Here is a 12,978-nt window from a genome sequence, read left to right on the forward strand (position 1 = left end):
AGCAATATTAAATTATAATTTCTGTTGTCTCCAGTCCCTCATACCATGTCCAAAGTATTTAATATAATTAGATCTAAAACAGCTTTCTCTCCTCCCTCTAATTTCATTGCTAGAGGTAACATATATTAAGAGGAAAATGTACAGAAAAGACCAATATTCTTGTCAGTTAATACCAATTAATTATGAGGCATTTTGACCACTCAAATGATGTATTATAAACTAATATTTCCTCACAATGAAGAGGATATATTTTGCTACAAGCACAATTATTCAAAACAATTATTTAATTATGACACAACACTTTTTTACCCCATATGTTCTGTGATAGACCCAGGCCAGAGGGTACAGCAGAATAGCAAAAGGCAGATATACTGGCCACTGGATTAACAGTTTTCTGTTCCCTGACTGACCAGAGCAGGGGCTGCTCCAGGCTAATGAGAACACCTGACTCCAGTTAACCTGCAAAGAGTCAAGTGAGGCCATTAAGCTAATGTGACCACCTGATTCTAATTAAGGCCCCTCTGATAATACAAAAGGCCTCACTCCAGTCAGGCAGAGAGGAGCAGAAGTGTGATAGAAGAGCTAGTTAATGCAGACACTCTCAAGTCATTGGTAAGGGAACCCTAAGGTAAGGGTGAAGAAGGGAGAAGCAGGACAGCTGTGGAGAAGTGGCCCAGGGAAATAGCAACCCTGGTAGTAAAAGGTTGGCTACCAACAAGTGCTGCCATTAGGGTCCCTGGGCTGGAACATGGAGTAGAGGGCGGGCCTGGGTTCCCCCCAACCCACCACTATAGAAACATCTCCTGGGAGGGGAAAACAGGCCCCTGTCAGGACAGGAGGCTAAACTGTTTTGGCATGAGGCCATAGGAGCAACAGAGACTGTGGGAATTCTCTTGCCAACCTCCATTGCTTGCTTATGATGAAAAGGGCTCAGTAGACTGTATCTATGGCCCTAGAGAGAGAAGGGATACGTGGAGGGTTGCAGGGAGCCTCTGAAGCTAGTATAAAGTGCCTGGAAGTGCAGGACTCACAGGGACAAGTTTGGAGCTCTGCCACAGTTCTTAATGTTCACTCAGGGATTGCAAACCAGCCAAAGGCATTTACTGGTAGTAAGTCAGAGACTGTGCAGTGATACAATATGTGGCACATAGATGTATGATCATGAAGGGTATACATTTCAGCCATCTGTCAAAAAATATTCCCAGTGATGCTGACTGCAGACAAGTGAAATCTTTAATTAGCTCATATTTAAAAATATGTGTCTTTGCTATGAACAGATGAAGTTCTACTCCTAAAACTGTTTTGACATTTTATGACTAGATGTGCATTTTCTTGCCAGCACAGTAATTTAGATTTAATTTTAAAAGATTGTGGTTATTTTTTTTTTCTATTGCTCATTGTTCCTTTTGCTGACTTTAATTGTGGTGTTGCCCGCATTTTTTTTTGGAACTTGTAAGACAAGCTATAGCATACTGCCGAAATCATAACCTCAGGAATTTTTTTAATTAAATGCTATTGAAGGGTGAAAAATAAGCAGTATGGCAGGCAAGTAACAAACTGTTTTGGGCACAAAATTTCCCGAACAGAAGTATTTATGCTGGTTCTCTTAAGCATTATAACTAAGCAACAGTAGATTTCTACTGTGTTCTTCTGCTATCCAGTAACTGGACTGAGTACTTTGCAACTAATATAGCGCACAGAGGCTTAATTTAGGATGATATTAAACAACAAGTTTCAACAGCAAAACCTAATTCTCCAGAGAGATTTCCTGGAAAATCAAGAATCCTCAAAGATTCATTTAAATCCTAAATTGATTGCAGTATCAATTCTGAGGACTCTGCATGAGACAGACCCATAACAACTTAAAATAATTTGACAGAAAATCTACATTATATTCTGTTGTTCTTTTGGTAGTCATTGCACTAGAAAAAGATTAAATACCTGTCACTTGAGAATGAAACTTACCTGAATAAATGTGGTGGTAAATGTTACATAAGAACTTATAATTTATCTAGGATAGTCTAGAGTCATGGGAGTCGTATTGAATGGATTAAAAAAGTAAAGTGGGAGCAGTAAATTCATTTCCATACCATTTTCTTTATCCTTATGTTCTCAAAACCATTACATATAAACTAGATGCTGAAATAAAACACAACAAATTTCTATCTTTAGAAATGGCAGACATGACTAGAATATTCTTCATCTTTATACAGACTTTATTTCCCATATACTCACAAACTAGGGTAGGCGTAGGCTACATAAGATAGACATTGTTTTTTAAAAATGACTTGTGACTTTTTTTTCCTGCCCCTTTCACCCTCCCCAGTCCAAATAAAAACCACATCGGCACACTGTCCCCTGCTGAGTGAAGATGAGGCTTTGCAGTCAAGTGGTGCTATGGCAACTACTGCCTGCTAGGAGCTGAAGCAGAAGTCTATACTCTAATTTTTCCAAGCCTTAGTAATAGTAGCAGTTGCATTTGCAGCTTAATGGGAAGTTAGAAATGAATGACTATAACAAGGTCTGCTTAATCAAGTCAACTTTCTTGAGTAGTAGTTGAGGAAGATAAATGAAAAGGACCTTTTGCCTCTTTTGACACTGATGTAAGGGGTGTGTGCGTAATATTAAGATTACGCAGTTTCAGACAGGAAGAATGGTCAGCGCTCCCTTTTTATTCATTTGCTAGATACCAAGTTCGGTGATCTGCTATCATTCCATTATGACTGACAAAGGTCCATTTGAGGGGAAAAAAACCATCCTATTGCCATAGAAAATGTTTATTTTCAAAAGCCAATTCAAGCAGCTATGAATCACATTCTTCTTTGGGAATCATTATGTTTGTAGTTCAACCTGAACTACCACCTCCTTTTCTGAGGGTAGAAAAAAATAACTTATCTCACTTATGGCATTTTCCTACAATAAGATTATTTCACTGTGTTTCTGCTTCATTTCACAGGGGAGTGGAAAGGTTACTTGCTGACAAGTTTATCAAGAGTTTTCATTAGAAAATATGATTCTAATGGAGCTTAAACCTTATGGCTACTTAAGTTTTTGGGGGACCTCAGAAAAATTGGGTGTCAGTCTTATGATCCTATCATTTACCAGTGGTTTGGGGGATATGGATCATGTCAGCAGAAGGGTTTAGCAGCTGGCAGAGAGTTTAGGTTGCATGTCTGTAGAGTGTGTTAGTTGGGAGTGTATAAGACACTTGTCACCAGGTGGGTTGGCAAGCTGGGGTAGCGGGAGCATGGAACTGGGGGAAAGACATTCATCAACAGTTAGGATTAGCATCAGATCACTTGTTACTGAGATAGGGCTTAGCCTTGTGAAATAACAGTGAGCAAAATGGGCTTTTGGTTTGCTTGCCAAAGAGATAATGGGAGAATCTATTAGAATCATAGAATATCAGGGTTGGAAGGGACCTCAGGAGGTCATCTAGTCCAACCCCTTGCTCAAAGCAGGACCAGTCCCCAACTAAATCATCCCCACCAGGGCTTTGTCAAGCATGACCTTAAAAACTTCCAAGAAAGGAGATTTCACCAGCTCTCTAGATAATGCATTCCAGTGCTTCACCATGCTCCTAGTGAAATAGTTTTTCCTAATATCCAACCTAACCCCCCCCCCACTGCAACTTGAGACCATTACTCCTTGTTCTGTCATCTGCTACCACTGAGAACAGTCTAGATCCATCCTCTTTGGAACCCCCCTTTCAGGTAGTTGAAAGCAGCTATCAAATCCCCCCTCATTCTTCTCTTCCACAGACTAAACAATCACAGTTCCCTCAGCCTCTCCTCATAAGTCATGTGTTCCAGTCCTCTAATCATTTTTGTTGCCCTCCTCTGGACGCTTTCCAATTTTTTCACATCCTTCTTGTAGTGTGGGGCCCAAAACTCAACAAGTACTCCAGATGAGGCCTCGCCAATGTTGAATAAAGGGGAACGATCACGTCCCTCGATCTGCTGGCAATGCCCATACTTATACAGCCCAAAATGCCATTGGCCTTCTTGGCAACAACGGCACACTGTTGACTCATATCCAGCATCTCATCCACTGTAACCTCTAGGTCCTTTTCTGCAGAACTACTTCCTAGCCTTTCGGTCTCTACTTTGTAGCGGTGCATGGGATTCTTCCGTCCTAAGTGCAGGACTCTGTACTTGTCCTTGTTGAACCTCATCAGATTTCTTTTGGCCCAATCCCCTAATTCGTCTAGGTCCCTCTGTATCCTATCATTACCCTCCAGTGTATCTACCTCTCCTCCCAGTTTAGTGTCATCTGCAAACTTGCTGAGGGTGCAATCCATGCCATCCTCCAGATCATTATTGAAGATATTGAAAAAACAGCCCCAGGACTGACCCCTTGGGGCGCTCCGCTTGATACCAACTGCCAACTAGGCATGGAGCCATTGATCATTACCTGTTGAGCCAGACTATCTAGCTAGCTTTCTATCCACCTTGTAGTCCATTCATCTAGCCCATACTACTTTAACTTGCTGGTAAGAATAGTGTGGGAGACAGTGTCAAAAGCTTTGCTAAAGTCAAGGAATAACACGTCCACTGCTTTCCTCTCATCCACAGAGCCAGTTATCTCATCATAGAAGGCAATTAGATTAGTCAGGCATGACTTGCCCTTGGTGAATCCATGCTGACTGTTCCTGATCACTTTCTTCTCCTCTAAGTGCTTCAGAATTGATTCCTTGAGGACCTGCTCCATGATTTTTCCAGGGACTGAAGTGAGGCTGACTGGCCTGTCGTTCCCAAGATCATCCTCCTTCCCTTTTTTAAAGATGGGCACTACTTTAGCCTTTTTCCAGTCATCTGGGACCTCCCCCAGTCGCCATGAGCTTTCAAAGATAATGGCCAGTGGCTCTGCAATCACATCCGCCAACTCCTTTAGCACCCTCGGATGCAGTGCATGGCCTTGTGCTCATCCAGCTTTTCTAAATAGTCCCGAACCACTTCTTTCTTCATAGAGGGCTGGTCACCTCCTCCCCATGGTCTGGAAGCTGACCTTTCTCGTGAAGACAGAGGCAAAAAAAAACATTTAGTACATTAGCTTTTTCCACATCCTCTGTCACTAGGTTGCCTCCCTCATTCAGTAAGGGGCCCACACTTTCCTTGACTGACTTCTTTTTGCTAACATAACTGAAGAAACCCTTCTTGTTACTCTTGACATCTCTTGCTAGCTGCAACTCCAAGTGTGATTTGGCCTTTCTGATTTCACTTCTGCATGTCTGAGCAATATTTTTTATACTCCTCCCTGGTTATTTGTCCAATCTTCTTCCAAGCTTCTTTTTTGTATTTAAGATCAGCAAGGATTTCACTGTTAAGCCAAGCTGGTCACCTGCCATATTTACTATTCTTTCTACATAGCCAGACAATCCTGCTGTCAGGGTGCCAATGCCTATTCCTTCCCCCCCCCCACTGTTCCTCAGACGTTCTTGTCAACTGCTGGAAATGGCCCACCTTGATTATCACTACAATAGGTTCCCCCCCCCCCCGCCAGCTCTCCAGCTGGTAATAGCTCACCTCAGGTGATCACTCTCCTTACAGTGTGTATGGTAACACCCATTGTTTCATGTTCTCTGTGTATATAAATTTCCCCACTGTACTTTCCACTGATTGCATCCGATGAAGTGAGCTGTAGCTCACGAAAGCTTATACTCAAATGTATTAGTCTCTAAGGTGCCACAAGTACTCCTCTTTTTTTTACTTGTGCTCAGTGCACGCTCATTTGTGAGGTTTCTTCCCTCAGATCTCATCCTATCTTCTTTACAGTATTTTCAAGGAATGGTAGCTCCTGTGCATGGCTATGTCTTTATGATGGTTGTGATATGCTTTTTTTTTTTTTAAGAACAATATGAAGCATGTTATAGTTAAAGAGCTCAGTGAAACGTGACTGTACTGAGTTTACCAGGGTCAGCTGTGTAGAGTCTGTGTCCTTGGCAGTAAAATAGCAAATTTTAAAGCTGAAAAGCAAGAAGTTAATTTATGGAAAAGCTTTTAAAACTGATGTTTTTAAAGTTTTCTGGGAAGTCTGCACTTAGGAACAGTGAATGTATCTACTTCAATTGGAGTTATTTGATTAGAATTGGCATAAGAGAGTGTACTTTTTTTTTTTAAACTCTCAAATTGTTTTAGTAAATTTTTGTTTTCAGTTGTCCTAGTGCAGTATCCATAAAGGGTAATCAACAAACATCCTTTATATATTTAACTGTAAGACACAGGGCCCCTGAGAGAGAGCCTGTCAATGGGATATCGTAACAAAGCAAAGTGACTTCCTCTTTTCTGTAGCCCATTGAGGGGCCAGCATTGCTCCAAAGAGAATAGTGCTGAATAGAGTGTGTGTGTGTGTGTGTGTGTGTGTGTGTGTGTGTGTGTGTGTTCAGCATTTTCCTCTGGACACTTTATTTCCCCATCTCCCCTTAGTAGCATGTAGTGCTGGGTCTCCTATAGACTCCCTGGTGAAATAAAAGCTGCCCCTGAGGGAGAGTATGTGAGGTGCCCCTGATTGAGTGTTTTACCTTGGGCCGAGTTGCAACTTCAGTTGTCAGATGCCAGGCTGGGGCAGAAAGGTCTATAATTCATACCGTCTAGCATGAAGTTCAGTGAATCTGGGTCATTACTGTTGTTCAGTGGTAATTTTTAATATTTACTCATAATCCAACAACTGAGAGGTATAATGGAGATAAGGTTTCTAGAAAAAAGTGTTTTATTGAGCTGTTAATGAATTGAAATCTTCTTTAGCTATAGGCCCAGTCCAGTCACGGAGAGGCTGCTGGACCATCTCTTGAGTTGTGTGCTAGGGAGTTGTATGCTTGGAGGGGCTACGGGAAGGAGGAAGAATGGTCGAGATGGTAACCAGGAATTGTACCACAAACTTCCTTTGGCATATCTTAGTCTTTCTGTGGCTCAGTATTTCATGTACAAAATGAAGATAATAGCATTCCTCTACCTCACAGCAGTGTTGCAAGAATAAATGCATTAAATTTTGTGAGGTGTTCAGATACTACAGTGATCTAGCATAATGACAGGTTTCTGAGTAGCAGCCATGTTAGTCTGTATTCGCAAAAAGAAAAAGGAGTACTTGTGGCACCTTTAGAGACTAACAAATTTATTTGAACATAAGCTTTCGTGAGCTACAGCTCACTTCATCAGATGCATTCTGAAGTGAGCTGTAGAAGTGAGCTGTAGCTCACGAAAGCTTATGTTCAAATAAATTTGTTAGTCTCTAAAGGTGCCACAAGTACTCCTTTTTCTTTTTACAGTGATCTAAATACCATAGTTAGGAACTTTTGTTGACTTCAATAGGAGCTCTATGCCTGGAGGGCCTGCAGGATCAAACCCTATGAACCTACACCAGGGAGTGTAAAATAGTTTGAGAAAAGTGTTTGAGGGTTCTAAATTCCATCATCGCCTATGGTTCTGACTATTGTCTCCTGCTTGGAATACCAACTGAAGATTGTTTCAATGCATTTTTCCAAAAATATCATCCCTCCCCTAAGAAGTTACAGCAATTTACCAGACATCAAGATTATATCACCTTTGTATTGGTAGACCAACTTCATTTCTCATGTGACCCCACTGGCTTACCCTAAGGGTGACTGGTCCAAAAAGCATATTGTAATGAACTGCCGTTGGGTATGTACAGCTCTGTTTGGAACTGGAGAGAATCAGAACTACTCAGAGTATGGAGATCCTTATTTAGCTCAAGTGATGTATGATCAGAGTCCTATCCCTCCAGTTCCTATGAAATTGATTGGCCACAGTAGGTGGGATCTTGACGCAAGATGGTCCAGGATTTATTGCACTATGGGGTGGCAGGGATGGGAAGAAACACTTTTTTCACTAATCAAGAAGTGAAGAATTAGCAATAGGTTGATCTTATGAATCATAACCATTCTGACACTTTAACACCTAGCAACCCTCATCTAAAATTAAATAATACTCAGCATGCCACCTGTGCAATCTTCTTCAGTTCATTTATAATGAGTCCTTATTCTGATTAAATAAAACCACACCACTTTATAGCACCTTGCATATGTCCAATGGTACAGCTTCATGACTGCAGGCTTGAGTATTGCTGCACTATAGGGAAACACAAAATTATTAATCCTTCAGATTCTATTCCGCTTCCTTCTGTAGGCACTGAATACAGCCCTTGCCTCTAACTGGCACTCTGACCATAACAGAAGGATCACAGAGTGCAAATATGTTTCATTTGGTCATCTTGATTCAGAGAGTTCACTTCTCATCCTTTGATCACTGCAGCCACCCCTATAAGCACTAAACCATGAATTGTCTGGGGGATGGGGTGGGGGGGGCAGCAGGAGAAGGGGAAGGGGGAATAAGGTTGATTGCTTTCTGAAGTTGTTCCTCCCTAGCAACTGTGAAACTCTGGAGAAGCTCAGCATTGGTAAACAGCTTGCATTACACCTCATGCAATGAATTTATTTCAGCATGGATAAACATGAAAACATTTTGCTGAAAAGAAAACCTCTGGAAATAACTGACATGCTCAAGGCATTCTTCAGCCCTGGAGAAAAATCACAAAAATATGCATTTTTTGAGGGTCAATAGAAATTTGTGTTACATCCCCTTGAAATAGTAAACCGTTTACAAAAAGTCATTGAAAGTTTCAAAACTTTTAAACGTATTGCTTAGGTTTGTGTTTGCTGAGGCAGCAGCAATTTTTAATATTGGAATTTAAAGACAGAATTAAAAGACTGCAGATTTTATTTATATATACATACACAGAGCATTATAAAGTTATGATTGTAAAAAGGAAAATGTCGATACTGAAAGTAGAAGCAGAGTGTGGTAAAGATAGAATGAACTATTTTAAAAAAAATACAGTATTCCCAAACACAGATATGTTCAGAGACCAGATACATTGAGTTAGGGGTCTTAATATGCTCTGGGACTGATGACTTCCTCACTGAATCCAGCATCCCATCTGGCTTACTTAGGTACTGAGGCCAAAGCTGAATGGAAAGGCTGAATTACCCTCACCACTGTGGAAGTGTCTGTACCAGGAGAGTGTTAAGGCATTGGTGATCGGTATAGGGTGAGAGAAATTTATAGAACAAGTCTTGTTGCTTGCTTTACATGAATCGTCAAAGAAACCAGGGAACATAAGGTGCCACTTTCAAATGCTGTGCTAACTAGTCAAATCATGAGTCGCAGCACGGGGGAGAGAAGCAGTTTCCACAGGTTTGCTATTTCATCCTCTGTGCAGGTGGGTTGGAATATGCAATATTTCTGATTGGATGAGAGTATATCTTTTTTTTAGGTTTCCAGTACTCGTGGTTATCCATAAATATTCTTCAGTAGAGACTTAAAATTCACTGCCTCAAAGGCTTCTCACCAGTAAGTACGTTCACTTCAGTGCTCCATGGAAAGCGAACACAAAAGATGTTAGTTACAGTCATCTATCAACCCTTAGCATATGTCTATGCTGCAATCAGAGGTATGACTGCAGCATCTGTAGACATACCCAAGCTAGCTTTGATCTATCTAGTTTGAGTTACTACAGCAGTGAAGCCACAACATCATAATCCAGCCACTTAAATCCCAGGTGGGCTTGTACAGTTTGGTTGCTTTAAGCCAAAACTTTTTTTCAGTTTTTATTTTCCCCTTGCTTAACCAAAAAAAAAAAGAATCATTTGGGTCAAACAAAACCATTTGAATTTTGATTCAAAACAATATTTTGGAAACATCTTGATATTTATTAAAATCATTTTTTCATCAGAAACTATATGCTGAATTTGACCTGAATCTGTGAATAGTTTTGGTTCCCTCAAAAAATGCACTTTTTTTTTTGTGGTGGTGGTGGTCATGAATAGTACATTGACCAAAACAAGTCACCCAACTCTCTTTGATGGGTTGTGAGGAGAAAAGTTCCACGGGAATGGAACCCAGCAAAGCCTGTATCATTGTACCCATTTCTAAGAGTTCTTGAGGAATAAATTTAACCCTGGGATAAATAAGCCAAAGAATGACTGAATTTGGACTAAGGCAGAATTAGACATTGTGCATAATGAATGGAAAAAAAATAAAGGAAATAAGTTCAGTTTCAAATTTCTTGGGGGGGCTTTTTAAAAGAATGGGTAAAATAAATGGGGGGGGGGGAACTTGACAGTGTCCTTTTTAAACTAATAGTGAGTGGGATAATTGTGTGCTATTTTCTCAATCTCATTAACATAACTTATCAAGAAAAATTAATTTTCTTTCAAAAAAGCTTCCTCTTTTTTGCACATTGTCATGAAAAAGTAGATGAGAATTTAAATGTCCAGCCTGTTCTATAAATAACTGCTGCCTTGTACTTCACTGACCTTTTCAATATTCTGTGTTTTTAGACTGGTTGGCCATCCCATGTCTCCACTAATTACAGCCTCACTAGCCTATGAAGAAGGGGAAGGAATGATCAGCCTTGAATTTTAAAGTATTATGAGGAATATGGAAGGTGAAGGGAGAGCTCTACATTTCCCAAATATAGCGACAGTACTTATTTCTCACAGAAACAACCTTAGTTGATCTTCTTTGTGCTCTATTTTTTGTATATAGAGGTTTGTGCTGAAATGAAGATCCAGCACTCAAGAATTTTAGAAAACAATTTTATTTTTTAACAAATATACAATAATCAAGAAGTGAAAAATTATATAGTATCTTCCATGCAATGCCTTTAATTCTAAAGGTTAATGTTGCTTTTAAAAGATAGCAAACTTCCTTTGTCTATGTAGATATAGAATACATGATGGCGTTTGGCATAAGGATGTCTCATTCCAATATAATACCTGATGATATGAAATAAATGATTTATCAATACATAAATACAAATTGCTTAGCCTTCCACTGAAATGCAGCATCTTTGTGGTAGAATTAGCACAGTAACAATATAGTATAGAACAGTAATTGAAGATGATCATACACGGTTTAAAATTTTAAACGGAATTTGGATAATCAAGAGGGTTTTTTTTATTTAAAAAAACCGGAACTTATTTTGGATTTGACACCAAAGCAAATATCTCTGACTCTTCTGACTGGTGCCATGGGATCTTCAGTGTTCACATAATACTTGGCCAGACCAGGAAGATGAACTTTTTTAAAAATTTAGTTTCTAGGCATTTAGTGGAAGCTGAAGAGCATCAGAGCGTCAGATGGTGCCCCACTGCTTCATGAGTTATGGATTTAGTAAATTGAAACTAGTTCCATATACTTCAATAGGACTGAAATACTGCTTGGTATATTCTGTTCTCAGAGAGAGCCTATTATATTTCAAGTTATGGGTCTGGTTTTCCTGTGCATAATCTTTGACATCTCTGCAAAGAGTGTGTATAAGCCTACTGTTTTCAATCTAGAAATATTTTCTACCCATTTTGTTAATGTCATAAGGGTGCAAGAGAGTAGGAACCCAGATCTATATTTTTATGGTACTTTTTTTCATACAGAGATGTAGAACTCTCGTTAAAACATCAAGTTGATTCACCCTTTTTATCTTAAATTCAGAGCTTTTTTTAATTTATAGCTTATTGTAGGGTTGAGTGATGCCACTGCAGCCTCAGTTCAACAAGCAAGGGACATGTCTCAACCCCAACTGCTGGGAATCAGAGACATGAAATCTAGGTGCAGCTAGAGTTGTTCCCTCACTGTTTCCTAGATAACTTTCCCTAAATCCCCAGTATTTGAGGGAGAACAATAATTTCTGGCTTACTTGCTTCCCAAGATGGGACATTTTTGAGGAATGACCTGGCCACTGCTTGTTTTAATGAAGGTATTAACACACTGAATCAATACCTGGACCAGTGTCTCTTCCTTTGGCTTTCAACAACCATAAAGGGCAAGGGTCTATCTCAAATTGTAAAGCTTCTCAAGATCATCCAAACTTCAAAGTGTGAAACTGGGAGAAAAAACCCACTGAGATTTTCTTCCATTCTGCTCTGACATTTCCATGGGTGGTCAAATTATTCTGTCTGCTCAATCTAAATGATGAAATGCATCAACAATTCCTAGAAATAAGAAACTGTGTGTGTGTGTGTGTGTGTGTGTGTGTGTGTGTGTGTGTGTGTGTGTGTGTTTTAAAGCAAGTTGAGGATGTCTGGGATAATTGGACTGCCCACAATGAAGTTGCATGGGTCATGACTTTGCAGATGATGTGGCTGACAAATGCTTTGTTTACAATGCAGAATACTTATTTTGCCTACTTTTTGAAAAAAGAATAATCAAGGTTTACTCCAATAACAACATAGTCTGCACATGTAAATTGATCCTTTTCTTAAATCAGAAGTTCTACATATAAACACCTAAACTATATTCTTTTCTGTGGGACCACTGCACTCTATTATTGTGAATCTCTCAAATACTAATGACAAATATTTTTGATGCTATGTAGTGGGATGGCTCCAGATGAGCTTGCATGGGGACTCTGTTGAACTCCCCCCCACATTCACTTGATTAACCGTGAGAGCATACCTGCTTGGCACATGCATTATTTCTTAAGCAACTACAGAGCCTATCATTGCTTCCTAAACCTTTAAAACTTAGGCTGGCTTACTTTCCTCAGCAAGATTTGCTCACAAAGGACTACAGGATGAATCTGTAAGGAAGTGTGAATTCTATGGCTGATTAGTACTGGTTGCTGACTGTGTTGTGGCAGGCAAGCCAGTGCTGGTGAGAGAGTCTCTGCATCTGTAGAGCCTGTCGTGTCTGACTGCCAGGAAGAGAAGGATGAAACGTGAGCTGTGCCTTTCTTTCATTGTTTGTTTCAATTCATTCAGTTAATTTAATTCAATTTATACACATGATATAATATTTAGCTTCTTGTTTTTAACCCACAATGTCTACTCTCACGTCTACTTTCAGTTAGATACTATCACCAAACTACTAAAAGGGTCAAAACCACTAGATTTTTACTTTTTTTTCCCCCTAGAAATAGCTTAGATACTCTTCAGTCATTTTATGTGGGTATGCAATTACTGATTGA

The 12,978-nt window shown here is 39.8% G+C and overlaps 1 long non-coding RNA gene across 1 annotated transcript; it reads left to right on the forward strand.

Annotated features, from left to right (window-relative positions):
- The first annotated feature begins 531 nt into the window (after positions 1 to 531).
- LOC119860621 lies at positions 532 to 10,823 on the forward strand. The gene is made up of 3 exons (XR_005294586.2): positions 532 to 612; positions 9,289 to 9,365; positions 10,355 to 10,823. It is a non-coding gene; the product is annotated as an uncharacterized LOC119860621 (long non-coding RNA).
- Positions 10,824 to 12,978: the final 2,155 nt, after the last annotated feature.

Source organism: Dermochelys coriacea, chromosome 8, assembly GCF_009764565.3.
Source record: "Dermochelys coriacea isolate rDerCor1 chromosome 8, rDerCor1.pri.v4, whole genome shotgun sequence".
In the NCBI taxonomy this organism is placed as follows: Eukaryota; Metazoa; Chordata; order Testudines; family Dermochelyidae; genus Dermochelys; species Dermochelys coriacea.